Below are 22262 nucleotides of genomic sequence, written 5' to 3' on the forward strand. Positions count from 1 at the left end.
TCTGGAAACACGTAAAGTCAATGAACGGATAATACGGTATCAATGTTAGACAGTCGCACATTCAAATTTGATATATTAACAAGCAACACCGATACTAAAATCGTGCAGAAAGCGTTAGACCCTGACGGAATTCCAGTTTCATTTTACGCTGAATATACTGCAGAATTACCCAACTTCCTAGCTTGTCATTCCTGTTTACAAAAGGATGAAATAACGATAACGTAGAAATTCCAGACCAATAATGTTTACCCCCTTCTGTTGAATGATCCCAGAGCATGTTCTACACTCAATCATTATTTGCATCCCTGGATGAAAATCTTCCCTCAATAAATCAGCACGGATTCAGAAAAACATCACTCGTGTGATATACGGTATGTTTTATCGATATACAGAAATCCTGTAAATATTTGGTGCAGTGAACAGGTAGGATCCCTTCTTAGTTTTGTAACAGACGTTCGGCGCTTTACCACATCGCTGATTACTAACAAAGATTCGATCATACGGAGAATGTTCGCAGGTACCTGATTGGCTCGATGAATATTTGACTAACATAGTCCAGTACCGTATACCAGATAGTGGCTGTTCAGCAGATCGGAACGAACATCGGGTGTGGACCAAGAAGGCGTAACAGAAACTTTATCGTCGTCATTATTCACAAATGATTTATCAAGTTGGATCAGCATCGTTAACAGTTTGTTCCCCAATGTTATCTACAGCTAAGTACCGTCGCTGCAAGATCATAATGAAATTCAGTAATCCTTGAGCGAGATTTCCAAGACGTTTTAATTATTTTTTAAATATTTGTCATTCCCTATCCCGATAGGTACGGCGGGCTGTTCGAATAATGATCCACTGGATTGTCAGGGATTTTTCAGCCAAATACCAGACGAACTGGTAGAGGGATAAAGGGAGTCCCATTCAGGAATTTTTGGGATGGCACTTCCAGCCCAAACATTTCCTTATACCCAAGGGTAATCTGCCTAAAACCTCTGTCGGAACAGTGGGATGTGAACTATTTTTAATTTGATTTGCATGTATAACGCCTCTTTACGTATGGATAAATGCAGTGTAATACCTACCTAGAACAACGAGAAAGAACGCGATAACATTTGATTACAAGATCAGTGGCAAACGTCTTGAGGACGTCACATCGTAAAAGTATTTTGCTACAATACTATAACCAGGTTCATCCAAGTAACGCAAGTGTCGCCACAGCTCGTCGGTTTCTGCAGTGGCGCCGTGAGCTACCGTCCACACAGGGGGTGCCACAAATTCTACGTAGTTGCGCAGTTTGCAATATGGAGCCAGCTTCAGCTGAGATGTTTCGGCAGGTGTTAATGTAGCGCAGACTGTGGCGTTAGAACCGAGGTAACAGTTAAATGTAAATAAAAGAAAACGCAAATGTTGGATACGAACATTGGTTTCGCGCAGAAATAAAATAGGGGTTGCAATTATGCTTCTGAAACAATTAACACTTGAAGATAATTCGTTCGTAAACCATTAACGAATGACAAAAATTTCAAGTACTTGGTTAGTGTATCGAGCGCCATTCAATGTTTCTTTCGAGAGTGAGTCAGTAAGTCGCAAACTCTAGAATAGCCATATCGTTTTAAATTTCGCGCCAATACCTATGTAGAAGATGCTAAACTTCGCATGGAAGGTAGCCGATACACATTATTCTGTAGCCTATGCTTAATGATCTGTGGTCAAGCCACCATGGCCTGTCTGCTACGAGTGTGTATACGGCCAGAACAACGACATTTTTGTGATCCGAGGAACTGTCCACAGAGCACGTCAATAGCGAAATGCGTCCCATGTACGCACATCAAAAGAAGTTTTGCAATACCTCTGTTCCGAGAGTTCCCGAACCTGCACAAAAAATTGGAATAGAGATCAAAACAAACATCATTTCCGCCCTTTTTATTGCTCATGAAAACCACACATTGCATGTTGTATCACCATACAGCGAGACCTTCAGAGGTGGTGGTCCAGATTGCTGTACACACCAGTACCACTAATACCCAGTAGCACGTGCTCTTGCATTGATACATGCCTGTATTCGTCCTTTTCAATCTACCAAGGCATGTTCGATAGGGTTCATGTCTGGAGAACGTGGTGGCCACTCTAGTCGAACGAAGGAAGTCATTCGCACGATGTGAGCGCGAATTGTCCGTGAAGACGAATGCTTCGCCAATATGCTGCCGATATGGTTGCACTATCGGTCGGAGGATGACATTCACGTACGTACAGCCGTTACGGCGCCTTCCATGACCACCAGCGGCGTACGTCGGCCCCACATAATGCCACCCCAAAACAGCAGGGAACCCTCTCCACCTTGCTGCACTCGCTGGACAGGGTGTCTAAGGGGTTCAGCCTGACAGGTTGCCTCCAAACACGTCTCTGAAGATGGTGCGGTTGAAGGCATATGCGACGCTCATCGGTGAATAGAACGTGATGCCAATCCTGAGCAGTCTATTCGGCATGTTGTTGGGCCCGTCTGTACCGCGCTGCATGGTGTCGCGGTTGCAAAGATGGACCTCGCCATTGACATCGGGAGTGATGTTGCGCATCATGCAGCCTATTGCGCACAGTTTGAGTCTTAACACGACGTCCTGTGGCTGCACGAAAAGCATTATTCAACATGGTGGCGTTGCTGTCAGGGTTCCTCCGACCCATAATCCTTACGTAGCGGTCATCCACTGCAGTAATAGACCTTGGGCGGCCTGAGCGAGGCATGTCATCGACAATTCCTGTCTCTCTGTCTCTCCTACATGTCCGAACAACATCGCTTTGGTTCACTCCGAGTCGCCTGGACGCTTCCCTTGTCGTGAGCCCTTCCTGAGACAAAGTAACGATGCGGACGCCATCGAACCGCGGTATTGACCGTTTAGGAATGGTTGAACTACAGACAACACGAGCCGTGTACCTTCTCTTCCCGGTGGAATGACTGGAACTGATAGGCTGTCGGACCCCCTCCGTCTAATAGGCACTGCTCATACATGGTTGTTTACATCTTTGGGCGGGTTTAATGACGTCTCTGAACAGTCAAAAGGACTGTGTCCGTAATCCACAGTCAACGTCTATCTTCAGGAGTTCTGGGAACCGGAGTGATCCAAAACTTTTTTTTGATGTACGTATGATTCTGTGTTTCATGAGAATTTTTGATCAATTCGATACAGGAATTCATCAAAGAACAAAAGAAAAAGGTCACAAATGCATCCTGGCCGCCCTGGTTACGCAGTGATGGGACATTGTTTCCCCGTCTAGGAGTATTTCGCCATCTCCGGCCACTTCGGCCCTGCAGGTTGCAGCAATTTAAAGAACGAAACAAACTTGTTAGATGCGAATGCTGCCACTTGAATTCTAAGCTGTAGGCTTTTAAGGCACGCAGCAAAGGTAGAGCAGAGGCAGTGTGGCTTTTGTAAACCACGCTTTCCGATGAGGCACCGCACACTGCGTGCAGCAGAGGCGTAGGGCAGGCCATTAGCAAGGGTTGTCCGAGCTGCTACTGCGCCCGCGTCGTTCCCTCGGGACCCGTTGATTCTGCGCGGTAGGTAGCAAGCTCACTGCTCCCCGCTCGGACGACAAGGCGCGCTAGTAGGCCGATCTGCAATCTTTCTCAAACGACTGTAAAGAAACTATTCGCTTAACAAACTGACTGTCGCACATCTCACAGCTTACTTTGTCAGCTTCATGACGAATTGCTTATCATTACGTGAATGGTAATAGTTATTGTGATATTCCGAGATTAGCTAAACCACTAGAAAAATTCTTAAAGTTTGGATGGAAAAATATGGGTCGCCACGAATTTGCATTTGGTGCATGTTAGTCATACGTTGCTGCTTGCAAAATGTAGCTAATGTATTGAATTATTCTTTATACTTGGAAGGATATCGCTACCAGTCTCCAATCTCGAAGAAATGGATTGTAGGTGATGCTCTCAGTCCCGAACACTTGCGCCAACGAGAATGCCAGAATGAAATATTCATAAATCCGTCGTATCTCAAACGGTTTTAGATATCGAAACAAGATTTTGCCAAATGATAGCACAATAGCAGCAGAGTATTTTGCCATATGATTAACATGCGCAATTTTCATATCTATGGCGACATTCAAGCTAGTACAGATTTCTTCAATGAATTAATACAGGATAAAATTGGAAGAATGATCCAGACGAGTTACATTACATCAGTTATTACTGTAACTGCGTTACGTTAGTATTGTCCCCTTCTTTTATAGCTGCATACTGTCACAGAACAGAATCTTCTGATGAATTAAAACACTTTGCACGTAAGGAAAGCTCGACTCGTTTCTACACCTACTCGGAGGAGGCGACAGCAACCGGTTAGTACTCAGTGGTTCCATTTCCTCCTCCTCGGCGAGATTACTTGATGTAACGTTTGAGTCCTCGAGTAATTATACAGTACACACGTAGCTGTGACAATTCTCTCTACAGTCTGCAGTTTACACTAAAAGGGCCATTTACGCACATGAATCTGGAACTAAGATACCAAATGCACACTCCACAGTTTGACGAGCACGAGAAAAGCTGTAGTTAAAAACTTTTTTTTTTTTTGTCAGTAGCGGCAACTCTTATTAACTCTACATTTACGGTAGGATGGCAGTTTGTTTAAAGAAAAAAAACGGAAATGTACAGACAAACTAGCGATGGACACTGCAGGGTTCTCCGTGCTTCGTAGACGCTGAGCCACTACTGACATGGGCATCTTTGACCTCGAACGTTCGAAAGCGCAAGAGATCACGCTTAGCCCAACACTCGATCATAAAAACAACAGTAGTCTGTGTGATTTCCAGCAAAACTCCTCAGCAGGGAATTTTGTACAGTCGTTTTAAACGTAGTCACTGCCCCGCTGACAAACAGAAATTATGCGAAATGGTCGTACGTAAAATCTATGAACGCTACAAATAATTCAATACCTTCTCTTGCTGACAGTACGGGTAATGTAACGATGATAAACAGAAGGCCGAAATTCTAAATGTAGCTTTCAAAAACTCGTTTACGATAGAGGACTGCAGCACCATACCCCTTTTCAATTATCTAACAAACGAAAGGATGGCTGACATAGTGTTTAGTGTATCTGGGATTGTAAAACAGTTAAGACCATTAGACGCCAGAAAGGCATCTGGCCCAGACGGTATACCCGTAAGATTTTATGTTGACTATGCCACAAATATAGCACCATTCTTATCCGTCATCTATCAGACATCATTGGAACGGCGGAAAGTTCCACGGGACTGGAAGAAGGCCCAGGTCATATCAGTCTATAGAAAGCGTAGAAAATCGGATGCCCAGAATTACCGGCCAATTTCATTAACATCGATTTGTTGTAGAATCATGGAATATATTGTGTGTTCAGACATAAGGACCTTTCTAGGCTCTGAGAAGCTCATCTGCAGAAACCAGCACAGTTTTAGGAAACAGCGGTCATGAGAGACACTGCGGGCCCTCTTTGTGCGTGATGTACAACAGGCTCAATATACCGGCTCCTAGGTTCATGCCATATTTCTCGACTTTCGAAAGGCGTTCGACTCAGTTCCGCACTGTCGCTTGCTACAAAACGTGCGCGCTTACGGTCTATCCACTGACATATGCGGTTGGATAGAAAGTTTTCTTACAGACAGGGAGCAGTATGTCGTCCTGAACGGGGTAACTTCAACAGAAACAAGAGTAACTTCAGGTGTGCCCCAGGGCAGAGTAATAGGTCCTCTGCTTTTTACGATTTACATAAATGATCTGGTTGATGATACTGACAGCGGCATTAGACTGAATCCCTGTATTCATCACAAGACTCACTATTTGTCCAGGATTATTTGTTGCTAAAAGGTCAAGTATGCTTTCACAACCATTTACGCTTCGAGTGGGCTCATGAACTAATTGTTCAAGTGGATTTGATATCTTCTAAGTTCGTTTTCCATTACAATGTCACACATGGAAGAATGAAACGTTTTTCATGGAAATAACACAGACCAATGTTTTTTTTATGATCAAGTGTTGTTCTAAGCATGGTTTCGTGAGGTTCCGAGGTTTGAGGCCAAAGATGTCCCTTGTGAGCTCTGTCGTGCCTATACTACGCTCTCTAGCTCTGCCTCTGCTGTGTGCCATATACGGGCCTAACGCTTTGTCGAGCGATGGGAAAGTGTAAATTTACAACTGGAGCCTGTTGAAAAGGAAAATGTCAGTCTGGTACACGCGGCTCCGATGTCTCTATCCCAGTTTGCGACTTATTGATTGACTCACACTCGTGTTTTTGCTTTGTAATGATTACATCAAACCCAGTAACGCTTTCAAACATTGTTCACAATATCAATCTACGATTCATACTGAAAGTTTCTGTCTTTATAATCACTTTTTTGATACACTGGCATAGATATTCCTCATACCGTTCTCAAATTACGGCTTAAAAATCTCAGCACCAAGGAGGAGTTGTGCAACATACACGAAAGGCTGGTAGGCGTATTTCTACATCTGAAAGACGTTGTCTATTCAAATTTCGCGCCAGTCACCTAAGAGTGGCGATAGTAACACCACTCTGAGGACGCAGATCAGGTTTGCTTTTCAATATACGCTGTAACGGTCGTGATCCTTAGTTACCTTTGAGATTGGACGTGGTGAGTTGATAGTCAAGAATGTTTTTAAGGCGACAAAAACTCCATCACCACCACCTCACTGAACTTGAACAAGGTCTTGTAATAGGGCTACGAGAAGCTGTATATTCCTTCTGGATATTGAAGAAAGACTAGGCAGAAATGTAGCCACCGTACATGGTTGTAGGCAGCGGTGGTCATGAGAATCTACTGATGCAAGAAGACCGGGCTTTGGACGGCCTCGTATCACTACAGAGGGGGAAGACCACTGTTTTGCGTATGGCTCTGCCGCATGTACTGCATCTGCAGGAACAACTTGAGCAGCAGTTGGCACCATACTGACAACGAATTATTAAAAATCTGTTACTTCAAGGACAGCTCTGAGCCAGATGCCCTGTAGTGTGCATTCCACTGATCCCTAACGACCACAATTTGCGACTTCAGTGGTGTCAAGCGAGAGGGCAGGGTGGAGGTCTGTTGATTGCTCATGAAAGCTGGTTCTGCCTCTTTGCCAGTGATGACCATATGTGGTTTAGGAGGAGCCCATTTGAGGGCCTGCAACCAACCTGTCTGCGTGCTATACACACTGGACCTACATTTGCAGTTATGGTCTTGGGTGCGATTTCATATGACAGCAGCAGCACTCTAATAGTTACCCCACGCGCGCTACCTGCAATTTTTGTACGTCAGTCTGGTGATTAGACATGCTGTTTTGTCATTCATGAACAGCATCCCAGAGTGTGTTTTCGAACAGGATAACGCTCGCCCACACACCGCTGCTGTAACTCTACATTCTCTGCAGTGTGTCGACACGTTGCCCTGGTCTGCTCTATCACCAGATCTACCTCCAATCGAGCACACAAGGGACATCATCGGACGACGACTCCAGCTTCATCCTCAACCAGCATTAACCGTCCCTATTTTGACCAACCAAGTGCAACAGACATGGAGCTCCATCCCACAGACTGCCATCCGGCACCTGTACAGCACAATGCATGCAAACTTCCTGGCAGATTATAACTGTGTGCCGGACCGAGCCTCGAACTCGGGACTTCTGTAAAGTTTGGAAGGTAGGAGACTAGGTACTGGCAGAAGTAAAGTGTGAGGACGGGGCGTGAGTCGTGCTTGGGCAGCTCAGAGGGTAGAGCACTTGCCCGCAAAAGGCATAGGTCTCGAGTTCGAGTCTCGGTCCGGCACACATTTTTAATCTGCCAGGAAGTTTCATATCAGCGCACACTCCGCTGCAGAGCGAAACTCTCATTCTGGAACATTCTGGCGGTACACAGTTTATTAATGTACCTGCACTTCACATTTACAACGGCATATCACGCCCTTACACTAGCCTGTGATCTTGTAATGTTAATCACTCAAATATTTTATCTAGACAAATGTATTCCTGAGATTTCATTATTCTACATTAACTGTTTTTTTTGTATTGTAATATTTCAGTCACAAATTTAATGACTGTAGCTAAAGACCTCTTTTTAGACACGTTATCCACACAGAGGCGCGAAGCATTCCATAATGACAATTCGCGAACGAAAGCGCACCGAGATGTTTCGAAATTTAGTGAAGACGTAGACGTCGGACACATATGCAAACTGCGGTGCCACTCCAGTATGGCACTAGCTGTGGCGTGTGTGAACCTGGCTTGAGGAGCGATAAACAAAATAAGATCACGTAAAATCTATGTTAGAGAACTCGAATTGAAGTCATATTTGCTGGATCAGTTATGTAAAATAAATGGGTTTCAACAGGAACGATGTACCAGTCCTGGCAGAACACCTTGTATCTGACCGTTTCTTCATTGTGTAAGACCCGTCATCTACTTTATTGCGTGCTATTTTCTAACCAAATGTCGTGAGAGAAAAAGCACAAATAAAAAATTGTATACGCTTTATAACACTCAGCACTAACATTAACAGCTAAGTGGTAATTACAGCACGGAATAAATGTTGTTAATTGAGCGTGTTACTTATTCTTGTTTGTAGAACATATTGCTTCCCTGACATGTTTACTACATTATCGTATTATTGCCCTTGAAACTATCTTACACACACTGCAAAATTATGGATGGTAGGTAATACAGATTCCTACTACACGTACTCAACACTAGGTCTTTCTATAGGGAAGTAAGTCTAGATATCTAACATCCCTATTTGCTAGTAAGTAGTGCACTAAAAAAGTAAGTTAATCAGTATTCACAACAGTCACTAATCTAAAATAATATAACATTTAGGTCATTTTATATCCTCCAGTGTGTGCCATAAGAGAACAAATAATTATTTGCGAAACTTCACCACACGTACGATACGACAAGTAATTAATGTCCGCTTCATTCTTTTCTGTACTTTTGTTGTCACTTTAAAAACTCTTCGTAATTTTAGCATAAACATTGTCAAGAAATTACACTATTTTTAAGAGATTAGATTTGCTTTCATATGCTCCATATTAGAGTTTGACAACAGACTATTGCTAAGGCGCAGATGCTCAGACGCAACAATTCTCGTTAGTGTGCGCTCTTCACTCTGTATCCAAACTGCGTGTCGCAGTTCGTCAAGCGACGCGCTTATCAACACAAAATTTGAGATTTCAAATGTTCTAAACGTTTCTGCGTAACAGAAGACGCGACAATCTTACACGCAAAAACTGATCCCATTAGTCGCATAAATACAGCGTTCTTCAGGATAAATGCTGGAGTTAACTGATTACCAACACTAATCCTCCTTGACGCCCATTGTCAGTGCGTAAATTTAAGTTACAAAACATTCTGACCGGACACTGACCAGTAAAATCCATTTGACCGTCTCATCAACGCTGAGACAAATGTGTAAAATTTCTGGTCAAGAACAAGGCAAAGAATCGAAAGTGGCCTTTTACCACGCCGCTCATGGATTCGCCCAATTTGGGCAGCTAAGTTGTCGAATGAAGCTCCTCCGGGGACTTTAATAACTGCCGGATTTGAGCGAAAACGATAAAGAAGAGCCTACAGCATGGGACACGTTCTGAGAAATTTAAGTATGCTCGACATCATATCTGAGGGTTTGGTAAGCGGCAGACACAAAAGACCGCACGGTCAGACAGATAATGCAGAACGTCGGCTGTGAAACCTTCGTGCAAGAGAGAAAGATGGTGAAACATGGTGGTATCTGGAGAGCAACTTCAAATCAATCCTAGGATTGTGAAAGTAAAAAAAAAAAAAAAAAAAAGAACTGTTTAGGGAAGTTGCAATAACCTACGTCATCTTTACCTGTAAGGCAAATTCTGGAAATGGAAATCTTTTCCAGTGCATCCAAATAGTATTCACGCTTTACTCCCTACTGTCTTTGATCTATGGTCAAGAAATAATTCTTATAGTACTCTGCTGATTTAACAGGTTAGAACCGCCCACTTTGACACAACGGACAAAGCACGCTACCAATTTCAAAACAGTAACTCACACACTTCTCTCTCACTTCACTGTACAGCATTTCGCGCTAGGTTCAAATGGCTCTGAGCACTATGGGACTTAACATCTGAGGCCATCAGTCCCCGAGAACTTAGAACTACTTAAACCTAACTAACCTAAGGACATCACACACATCCATGCCCTAGGCAGGATTCGAACCTGCGACCGTAGCGGTCGCGCGGTTCCAGACTGAAGCGCCTAGAACCGCTCGGCCACACCCGGCCGGCATTTCGCGCTCGGGCTTTATGCGTCTGTAGTGGGGCGGAGCGAGTGATAACCAGAGTGCGAGAAAGTTTAAAAGCTGAACTTTCTGAAGGTAATAACTGCGCACTATAACAATTATGGCCCAGATATCCGCAGCATAGATTGCAAAGGATTGCTGGAGCTGATCTCTTGCAAGTGTGCTTTTTTCTCTTCAACATACGAGGTTAAGTTGGTGGTGGGCATGAACACGACAGTGCTGCCATACCCAGGATATGTCTCACTTCGCTCTGCCGGATAATAAGTACCAATTTTAGAAGAAACTGCACCAGGCGTTGAACAGTTACGTTAACATGATACCATTTTCCCACCCTTACCTGCAGGTACCTTCACGGTATCCACAGAATATCAGAAGTGAAGGCCCGTATTACGGCACGAAAACAAAACGACAGCAGCGCTCCAAGGGGAGTAAATACGAGAAATATGGCGCGGAAATCCTTATTACTGCTTTTCAAAACACTAGTAGTAGATGATATTTTTCATTTATACCCTCTCGATGGGTCTGGTAGTCTCGTGGACAGTGTATTTATTTGTAAAAATCAATATTCCAATTTCGACTGTGTGGCTGTTATCAAGTGGAAATCTTGTTCCTAATTACCATCTTGTGCGTATCGCACTCTTTGAATTGCGACGTAAATATGTCGTTCGTGTTCTGATTAATTTTTGCTCTCATCCGTAATATTGGACGAGGTAAAAGATGCCATATTTGTTTCATATGAAATAGAAATTGGTTTTGTAACATGGTATTCTGTGCTCATGTCCATTTGTTACTGCTTACGAATCCGTGTATGAACTGGTCGATTTGAATGCACTGTTAGTATATTGCTAATATTTTAAGTTATTTTTGTTACCATTCGTTTTTCGTACTCATTTAATGGAAATCACCGAAATTTTCATTGCCTTCTGCTGAAATGCACTTTTTGCAGTACCTGTTAATAACGTGTGAAAACATTTGCGTAGCAATTGTCGCACTTCTAGCAATTGAAAGGAAGGCTGTTCCAGTCACCAAGACTAAAAGCAAAGGGCCTACTCATCTACGTCTACATCCACATACTGCAAGACACTGAAATGCATGGCACTCAGTGCCAAGAAGCAAAACTATTCAAACCAGACTTACATCCCAGTCAGTTGTAAGATATAATAAAGCTGAATATCAATACTGTCAATGGAGTTCTCCATTAAACGCGAGAAAGTACGGAAAACGGATGCAAGCAAAAATAACATAGAATACGAGCAATATACTTAACAATGCATTTAAATAGAGCAGTTCGCACTTAAATTCGTAAGCAATAACAGATACACATGAAGTTCGCAAAACACCATGCAAAGAAAGCAGCTTCTGTTTCATATGTATCGAAAACAAATTTGGGATCATTCCCATCCGACAGTACGGAGGCAAGAAGACCACAATACGCTTAACATCCTACAACGCCATTCAAAGAGTGCAAGACACACGAGAAGTCGTAATCAGATGCACACTGCGTTGAAACCAATTTCTGTTAACCATGAAACAAAAAATGACATGGAAGACTAAAATTCAGCATATAAGAAAGCGAGATGATGGCCCGATAAACTTTCAGCGCTCCAAGTGGCGAGGCAGCAAACCAAGGGCTTGTTCCCAGAAGTCCCTGTTTAACCATGTGAGGGTAACCGCCCACCACCGGCACAAAGCACGAAGTTTGGATCAAATTACTCGAGGACTTTCAGTTTAGAAAATACATTACATCGATGTTATAACTAGTATCGAAAAAGGCAACCCAAGTTAATTAACGACTCTACCACCATAGTCAAACACATACCTTAAGCTGAGAGATCCACTCTTGTCTAACGAAACTGGCAAGAAAGTGTTGAAGTGCTGGCGATAGGTAGGACTTGACGAAACATTCAAACGTATGGCACGCGATTGTCCGCCACGAAAAGAAAGACCAGAGACAACCCGTGGCGAGCTTTTAAGTACATATTACTGCGCCCCACTGGTTGTGAAACCACCGATCACGAGTTGCGGGACCAGTGAACCGCGTAGCTCTTGATAGATAAGACTCTTCCTGAACTGACCACAGGCCACGGGGAAATCCGCCCCAATGTGTATTATCTGTGCGAAGGAAGGTGACAGAAAGCTAGAGTAATACAGAGGCTGCCTGAATTTAGCTATAAGGGATCGAATGACTACATGAAGAGCATTTGATCATGCCCGAAGAACAGAATATGGTTGCCAATGTCCCTGTAGTGGACGATTAGCTGCATCTGCTGGCGAGATAAGATATTCCCCGCTACCGCGCACATGACTCACTGTCAGTCTTCTAGTAAAATCCTGCCGCTGATATTCCGAGAAAGGCGGCAAGAGGTTCGGCGAAGCTGCGATAAAGAGTAACTCAGTCAAGGTGAGCTTCCCCTTGGCGTGAATCGAATCCAACATATCTGGAAGGATTGGGTGAAACGAAAGAATAGTTGCACTGGGCATCAGGAGGAATCAAGTTAGAGTCCCGATATCGTTACCCAAAAGCCCTATATGTATTTTGCAATAGACGACACACGCTACCAAACAAAAACTATTTGATCTGGGAATTAAACTATTTTATTCTACTTACCGAAAGAGAGCATCAAGCAGCCAGCCAAGGATATGAGCAAATATGAAGGTTGCTTACCTTTCCATTCTAAACTAACATTTTGTTGGGTTTCACGCTCATTCCGCTGAACTCTTCACACTTTCTTTCTACATTGATTGTCGTATACGCATTTCCACCTCAAAGGTTCTTTCAACAATTACCAAAAACTGTACACGAAATGAACTGTAGCTAGTCACTTGAAACCAACTTCGCTGTTTGAATAGCTCTCGTCGTTAATGCCACTACATAACGCTGATGGGATATCGATCGTTATGCACATATACAGGTGGCAGTAGTCTCGCGTACACCAAGAATAGAAGGGCAGTGAATTGGCGGACCTGACATTTGTACTCGGGCGAAAAGGTTTCTGACGATATTATGGCCGCACGATGAGAATCAACAGACCTTGAATGCGGAATGGCAGTTGGAGCTGGACAAATGGGACATTCCATTTCGGAAATCGTTGGGAATTTCAATATTTCTAGATTCACTGAGTCAAGTGTGTACCGAGAATACCAAATTTCAGGCATTACCTCTCACCATCGACAATACAATAGCCGACGGCCTTTAGTTAATGACCGAGAGTAGCGGCGGTTGCGTAGAGTTGTCAGTGCTAACAGACAAGCAACACTGCGTGAAATAACCCCAGAAACCTACATTGGATGTACGACAAAGGTATCCTTAGGACAGTGCGGCTATGGCAGCAGACGACCGACGCAAATGCCTTTGCTAACAGCACGACATCGCCCTATTCGTTCATAACGATCGGTGCAGTAGGTTTGTCTCGGTAGTGACGTCATTTTCGGCTCTTTATCCGAATTTTCTATTCAGTAAGCTTCTGAGACGTGTTGCCGAACGGTCCTCCCGCCGATTTTTCGACAACTGTACCAAGAGGTTTTGGATTTCGGTATGGCCCTGTCGTTCGGTTAGTTGTGGTTTATTTACACCTACAATTGGTTATTTTAAACATATTGAGCGGTTTTAGCTAGGATTTAGTGATTTTGTTACTAAATAATCAGCACAGGACGCGTCTAGTTGGAAAGTGACTTGATAGACTATTTTCCTTTGTTAGAAATATGGTTAGGTTGTCACTGTGAATATTTACAAAACCTTTTCGGTCAATATTCTCTCAAAATAACTTTTATGCAATTAAGAGTTTAAAGATCATTAAATATCACGACATTGGTTCTGCTTACATATATTACTTGAGTGTTAGCCGGGAATCTAAGAGGACAACGTAAATTACTGCAAATGAAACTAGCAGCAATCGTCTTTATACTCTAGCTTGTCACAAATATTTGTCTGTAATCGAGTCCTTAACAACATGCAGAGATGAATGGATCAAACCACAAATCTTTCAGAATATACCACCATACATGAAACATTTTGATTCGTCAGATACATGTTATAAACTACAACGAGCTTCTATAGCTGCTCTCTCCACACGTTCTCAAAAAGGCGATTTTTTAAACTTTTTTTATGAACCAAATCGTTGATGTATCATATAGGGAAGTAGGCTACTTCATCATTTGGCTCTCTAGGAGCGAGCTACAACCACATTCTATGCATCTTCTTATTCTTGGACACACTCTTAAACAATTTTTTCGGGTTCGTGGAGATGTGTTCCATCTATGCAACTGACTGAAGGCAGTTTATTCCTATACGCGTTTCGCTTCTTTTATTTGTGAAGCATCATTACGAATAAAGGAAGCTAAACGCGTATGTCAATAAACAAACTGCCTTCAATTAGTTGTATTGACGGAACGTACGTCCACGAATTTTGAAGCAACTAAGGAACGGCAGAAAACAAAAAAATACGAATTTTTCGGGTGTTTTTATAGCTATATTTGTACAATGTGGTACTCCACTCCATTCCTAGCTCATATTCCGAAACGTAAAATCCAAAATAAGACGTCGACGTGAATGAGAATAAAATGACAATGTGACATTTACGACAGCTTCCAGAACACAGTCAATATTCTATCGTTATCATGCATTCATGGAAGCCCCTGGTCAGCGAAATTTGAACAGTATTACGTACTCTAACCACACTTTCCGGTAATGTGACGAATGGCATGCCTGTGTCGACTGCTAGCTGCTTCGAGGTCGTGCCGCTGTGGTGCTGCAGTGCGCATGCCTGGATCTGAGACATATTGCTTTTCACTGGTTGGCACGAGGAGCACTGACAACAGCGTTTCGGTTCGCTACAACCGTTCGGCATCGCTTTCGAATTGCTTGCTGAATAATGTTGGGGCTCTGTTTCGAAAACAAGACCGTTCCGTGCGCTCGGGTACCGAACCGATCGGCAAAATGACGGAAAGATATAGAATAGGGACCCTGGGCTGCACCCTAGACAACTGGAAAACTGTGGTGTGGTCAGTCCTAATTTCAGTTGGTAAGAGCTGATACTAACGTTCGAGTGTACCGCAGACCCCACGAAGCCATTTACCCAAGTTGTCAACAAGGCACTGTGCTAGCTGGTAGTGACTCTATAATGGTGTGTGCTGTGCTTACATGAGGTGGAGTGGGTCCTCTGGTCCAACAGAACCGATCATTGACTGGAAGTGGTTATGTTCGGCTACTGTAAGACCATTTGCAGCCTTTCAAGGATTTCGCATACCCAAACAACACTAAAATTTTTATGGGTGACAATGCACCACGTCACCCAACAATAATTGTTCGCGAATGGTTTGAGGACTATTCTGGAAAATTCGAGTGAATGATTTGGCCACCCACATCGGCCGACATGAATTTCGTCGAAGATTTATGGGACATAATTGAGAGGCCAGTTCGTGCAAAAAAAGCCTGCATCGGGAACACTTTCGCAATTATGGACGGCTGTAGAGGCAGAATGACTCAATATTTCTGCAGGGGACTTCCAACGACTTTTCGAGTCCATGTCACGTACAAGTGCTGCAATGTGGCGGGCAAAAGGTTGTTTGACACGATATTAGGAGGCATTTCATTACTATTGTCAGCTCAGTGTATACACCTGAAACTTTAGTAACTAGAATAAATGAGTATATCACATGGGCCTTAAGGCACTGAAATATCTGAAAGAGGAAAAAAAAATCATCAAAATAATATTAGGAGGGGGTCTCTTCCTTCTCTGCTTAAAAACTGATGTTGGTATGACCACCATCGCGCGATGAGGTATAGTAGTACCGTACGTGCCTTCCGCTGACCTTTTGATCTGACATACCCAGCCAGTTACAAGTAAGGATACCTACAGTTTAAAGAGGACAGTGAACCACAGTGCATCCCAGCATGTTTCACATTAACAAACTTTGGTACAGGCGAAGTTAGTGATAAAAAACGCAAAATTCCAAGACAAACGACATCGCATACCATATTTTTGGATCCATTGTTTGGCATTTAACGACAAGTCCCCTAACACATACCTAAAGAATAAACCTTATCACTTACTAATACACAGAGTAAAAATTTGAATACGTTTACATCGCAATGCGTCGCAGAATAGCAATGTCAGGATACTTATAACTCCAATATTGATCTTGATAATAGATCCAAAGTTTATACAGCTTGGATGTCCTGAAAGAAACGGTTTGAGTACACGTCTTGTGTCTAATTCACTTTAGCTAGATCGTTGAGGTTATCCGGCGTTCCAGTACTGGATGACGTATTCTCTGCCGACTGAGAAAGATTGAGTTGAAAACATACAACTATTACAGCCAGGATTCTTGTTGAAGATGAATTCAATGCCATCGATGAATGGAAATGCTGCTGGGAACAAAACTGCTCTCCACGATGCCTGTAAGTCCTGCGTCCACGAGAAACTCTCTGGATCTGACCAGCCTCGGGCAGTTTGGACTACTCAGAATCGCATCCGAACGCGCCATGGAAGGTGCAGAAACGTTCGCCAGAAGTAGGGAAATTCTTCACCACCATGTTGTTACTGTGGTGCTGAACGACAGTTGCTCGTGTTGTATCACCAAGACCTGCACTTGGCTACAAAGGCGCCTTCGAAGATTTCTTGACAGTGACGAGTTGAGTGATAACCTAAATAAGATACTCTGATATTCGCCTATAACTACTTTCATTTGTATTATATTATACTGGAGATCTGTACTGACGTTGGTATGCAGTAGTTTAGTAATCTTTGTACATGTACAGCAACTCTTGTGATTAAAAATAATGTATGCCACGCGATAAATAACTAAATCATTCTAAAACAATGCTGAGATCCTTCCAAAAACAATACCACTGTCTGTGCACACGTCACAACGGACTACACGCTTGCGGCCATACTAATTCCAAATTCAGTCGTTTAGTTCTTTAGCAAATAGTACAATGCATTTAAGTGTTGTACCTCAGCCTCTCGATTTAAAAGTGTGCACCTACGTGCGTTGCCGACACGCACGCACACACACGCTGACGCCGCACTCGAAATGTCAAGGTTCAGGAAACAGTCGAACCAACGCAATGCACCGACGTCTTACGATGACAGAGCCGCGGATACTTGATAAGAGACCTACACCGCATCTCATGGACTGGTTTGAGACTCACTGCAGACAGCCACGCCTAGAGAGCCGGAGAAAGGTATTTCCTGTCCCTGTAATGAATGCCACTTGGCTGCAAAAAAGAACAGGCCACATTATGGCTAAACCCAAACGAGCAGGACGCGCGTGCGCGCCCACACACACACACACACACACACACACACACACACACACACACACACACACACACACTCGATTGTCATTGAGTGCACCACATACGCCTCATGCAAACTGAACGGAAATATGTACAACAGCACCGCCACACCATGAACTTCGTAGACTGTCGCAATGATTTGAGAAGAGAAAAACAAAACAGTAGTCGCCTATTCAAATATCATGTCGGTTCAAAGCAGAGACAGAATGCAGTTGTAGGAGACTAATTTCGTTTCTTTTCTTGAAAATTGTGAAAACCCTGTACTTGTCTGTTCAGAATGCTTAAACATGTCTATTATACTATCACCAATTTAGGGGCTTCGAAGATTTTATAACTTCCGCTGCCTTATCGTGCATGCAGAAAGTTAATTTTACCTTTTTCTTTTAAAATCTTTTTCTACTTCGGTGGGTCTGAATTCCGTAGTCGGCTTCGGGTGGGAAGAAGAGGTAATTGCAGCTACGTCCCGTTGGTACTTTGACACGTGAAATTCTGTCCACCTGTACCACGGAAGCCCAGAATTACAAAACTTTCAAGACAGAACCACAACTGTACTTTGACTGCGTGTTAAATGTCCTCTTATTACACTGTACATTCAGTAAGGGTATCTGTCGCTATGGCATTTACTTAGCGTTCTCTTTTCTGTCTTGTATTTCTTCAAGGCCAGGCCTCTTTCCAGTGCTTGCCTCCGGATACTGCATATCGCAACGATTTCTTGAACTGCTGCTCACACCAAACATACTTCTACGTTATTCACTGCATTGGTTGTTTCCTACTTACATTCGACCGTTTCATTACAAATCTTTTATACGACTTCAAAAACGCCCACCTATTGTAGAACCGTCATTCCGACAAAACCACCGTCAGTTGACGTTTTGTTTCTTCGATATGGTTCTGTGTCCTCTTGACATCTAAGTCTTCAGAGAAAACAAGAGGTAGTTGAGATATATCAAAGATGTCCTAGCTAAATGGAAGCGATTTCCGTGATGGAATCATCCAATTTTTTAATTTGGGGACTCAAATTAAGCCTAAACAAGGACTGCCGCCACAGGAAGATTTAATCCTGGCTTTTCTAGAACGAGAATCCGCTTCCTTACAATTAGTCCAGTTTGCAATATGATGTTTATCGACGTAAGACTAAGTGATTACGAACTAACAACGGAAAATACAGCCACAAAGTCATTAATACAAAGGGCGTTCAAAAAGTTGAGCACAGTCGTCTATTTTTTTTTATTTTTTGCAGGAGAAGAATTAAATTTTTGTGAACATACTTGGACCATTTAGCTATAATCTGGTATATGAAAGCATTTTCTTTTATTTACAGCTGAGCCATAATGGATCGTGAAGTAGATGTCAGGTTGCGACAACGGTCGGTGATGGAGTTCCTCTTCGAGACCGACGATGACTCTGCCACATCGATTCACAGGAAGTTGCTCCCCGTTTATGGGGAGGACAGTGGATCGCAACAGTAGCCAGCGGTGGTTGCAGAGTTTTAAAGAAGGTGATTTCTCTCTACTGGACAATCCACGATGCGGTAGACCATCGACGGCAGTGAGTGATACGAATAAGGAGACCATTGATCAAATCATCCAAAATGACGTGTGTGATGACACGACAGCGTGCTGAAATGACTCGTTTGTCACTGGGTAGTGTGGTATCATCAGACTAGACCATGACAATGCCAAACCCCATACAGCCGTTATGACGCAGGAGAAAATCAGGAAAATGGGTTGGAAAATTGTTCCTCATCCTCACTACAGTCCGGCTTTTCCTCCGTCTGATTTTTAACTCTTTGGTCGTCTGAAGGCCTACCTGCGCGGTAAAACATTTGATAGTGAGAAAGACCTTATTTCCTGTGTCAAGCGATGGTGTAAAAGTCAATCCCCAGAACTTTACCAAAGTGCATTTACATCATGGAAAGAACGTTGGGGCAGATGCGTCACAGCTGATGGAGGCTACATTGAGTAGGCTCAATGTATAGCTAAATGTTCGAAGTATGTTCACAAAAAATTTCATTCTCCTCCTGCAAAAAATAAAAAATTACAGAGGGTGCAAAACTTTTTGAACACCCTTTGTATTTTCCGTATCTCCTGACTTAACGCAATAGTGACCTCTCCCACATGGCTAACTCAGCCAATAGAATTCTCAAAGTTTCGGATCTTCTGTTTATTCAATTCGCTTGTCCGTATAGCTGTGTTAATCCACGTGCATTTTACTTCGGGATAGATCTCATTCTTATGCACCTTTTAGAGGCTGCCAACAATAATTCAGAAGCACTGTGTATCAAAATGCAATTTAGCTGCAGATGACATGTTGAAGCATCCAAAATTCTGAGGACTCCCAAACAGCTCCTCAAATGTTGCAACTGTCAATCAGAGATTAGATCATTTCAACAAAGTTTTTGAGCTGAAATACGTTTGTTTTCGTCTCACGTATAACTTCCACACGTAAATTAGAATCACTGAACTGCCTACCCATAAAAAATAAGGCAGCTGCGCCAGAACATGTTTGAGGTCTACAAATGGAAATATTTTTCTTGTAGAGGTGGGCTCCACGAATATAGGTTAGTCGGCAGTCACTGAATGATGGCACAGTTTTAATTATCTTCATAATTATTATGAAGACAGTGACTTTGCAGGCAGCTATACAAATCTAATTCGAAATAGTGGAACAACTAATTCTACTGCACACCGCATTATTCTGAGTAACTGACAGGTCATTCCTGATTATCTCGATTTCTATAGCAGTTTGGCTGCAGACACAATGTTACCGAAGCGGTGGATTCCGCGAAAACCGGCTTCGGCCGAAAACGGCCCATATTTTCGTATCAGTACGGCAGTACGTGAGCGGTCAAAATGCAGATGATATCGCCCAAACGCACAGACTTTGGACAACAAACAGTGAAATTCATATCAGTTTCTTTTCTTCGATCAAATTGGCCGACGTTCTCAGACACGAAACAAGGACTGTGAGAAATCTGTACGGAAAGTCCAAGAAAGGAGGAGTATGTGGCTTCCTGAGGATGAAAAATACTAGTCTGCTATGACTCGGAATCTAGGCACTGAAATCGCAGCTTTTCTGGACACCAAAAATAGGCAAAATCTGTATCAGAAATGTTAGGCGTAAATTACAATCTCAAAAAATAATTTGTTCAAGTGGGAAGGGTAGCGTAGTTTATGCTTAAAGTTACTTGTGGAGGAACTTTTTTGGGTTGTGGCAGATGGACATTAGTTGTCTAAGAATTATTACTGCTTACTGGTGTTTTTATCCCGGTAAGTTGGTGATTCTGTTATATGAGATGATCTGCAAATGTGCTGTATGTGTTTCACATATCAGTGTTCTATATGTCAAGAGTATCTCATTTTAAAAATTTATGTTTGTCTTTCACACGTATGCTTAATGATTCACTGAAGATTAGTTGAGATATGGCTGTTTTGCTGATTTTATCTGAAGTTTGTAATCTCGCTTTTAAGTGCCACCACTAATCATCACGAGTATGTAATAGAATGTTTCTCTCTTCATCTGATACGTTCCTAAAACTTGTCTGGTTATTTCAACAACTGAGGAAAAAGCGTACAGTACTCGCCACTTTCTTTTCGAGATATATACAGCTCATTCACATGCATTCGGCGTCTTATTAGTAGCAAAAGCCGCAATGCTGCACTTATTTCCACGCACGGAGGCGTCGTGACATCCATCCCGCTCAAAAAAGTGAAAACGTAACGTTCTTGATTAAATTCTAACCTAACCTCATTGATACGCCAAAAACTGACGACTGCCGGAAGAGAGGGGACGCACAGTGACGAAGCTGTTCCTGATCGCTAGCAATATTTGTTTCGTAGACGACAGAACTTCAGTAGAGGAACGTTAGGGGGCAGTGGTAGCGCCTCTTCTGGAAAATGTACGAACTAACACAAGTGGTCTAGCTGCCATACACGTTGGTCTCAGTGCGAGCGTCTCTCACTTCAGTACTGTATTACTATTTGGAACGTAGGCTGCGGTGCCAGAACGATACGAGACTTAAGGTTTAGTGTAAACTGGAAGATGACCGTGAAGCGGTAAACCCAACGAATGTGATGTCATGGGGAGGAGCGGTGATAGTATTCAGAAAACGGCGATTGTTCAGAGTTCATGTGAGCTTCTCGTTACTCAGCTTAACTTTGGCTCTACATGTGCTGAATAATTTTACTCTGAGCAAATATTCCTCTGCCTTCGTTTCGTATTATGATACTAGGCTAGAGGTGTCATAATGACGTTTATCGACAACTAGCTTAGCACCGACCGCTTGGCTCGCATAGACTATGGTCTGCACAGCTTATTCCGTTTTCCTTAAACCGAATTTTTATGGTGTTCACAAACTGCAACATCATCTAAGCTTTTCACAGTAATGAAGGCAATAGAAGCATGGTCTCTTCCGAATACACATCTGACCAAAAAGCGGTTTTAGTATTTTTTTAACCCTGCAGTTCGAGCTCTTGTGGTGATATTTCCATAGAAACTTTGATCCCATAACACGTATTACGTTGTAGGTCACACAAATTTAATAAGACGAAATATTTTCATAAAATTTTTCACCACCCATTTCACTCCCTTTTGGGCTGAATTTCCAAAAAACAGTGAAAACATGTCTTGCAATTTCTAATCGGGAAGCCAAATACAAATTTTCGGTG

The 22262-nt window shown here is 42.8% G+C and overlaps 1 protein-coding gene across 1 annotated transcript in view; it reads right to left on the reverse strand.

Moving 5' to 3' along the window:
* LOC126259590 (uncharacterized) overlaps positions 1-12236 on the reverse strand; it is a 93045-nt gene extending 80809 nt beyond the window's left edge. Inside the window, exon 1 of the mRNA XM_049956502.1 lies at positions 12115-12236. The gene's annotated coding sequence lies outside the window, so the exon portion shown is untranslated. The remainder of the gene's footprint in view (positions 1-12114) is intronic.
* Positions 12237-22262: the final 10026 nt, after the last annotated feature.

The sequence above is a fragment of the Schistocerca nitens genome, chromosome 5 (assembly GCF_023898315.1).
Source record: "Schistocerca nitens isolate TAMUIC-IGC-003100 chromosome 5, iqSchNite1.1, whole genome shotgun sequence".
Lineage (NCBI taxonomy): Eukaryota > Metazoa > Arthropoda > Insecta > Orthoptera > Acrididae > Schistocerca > Schistocerca nitens.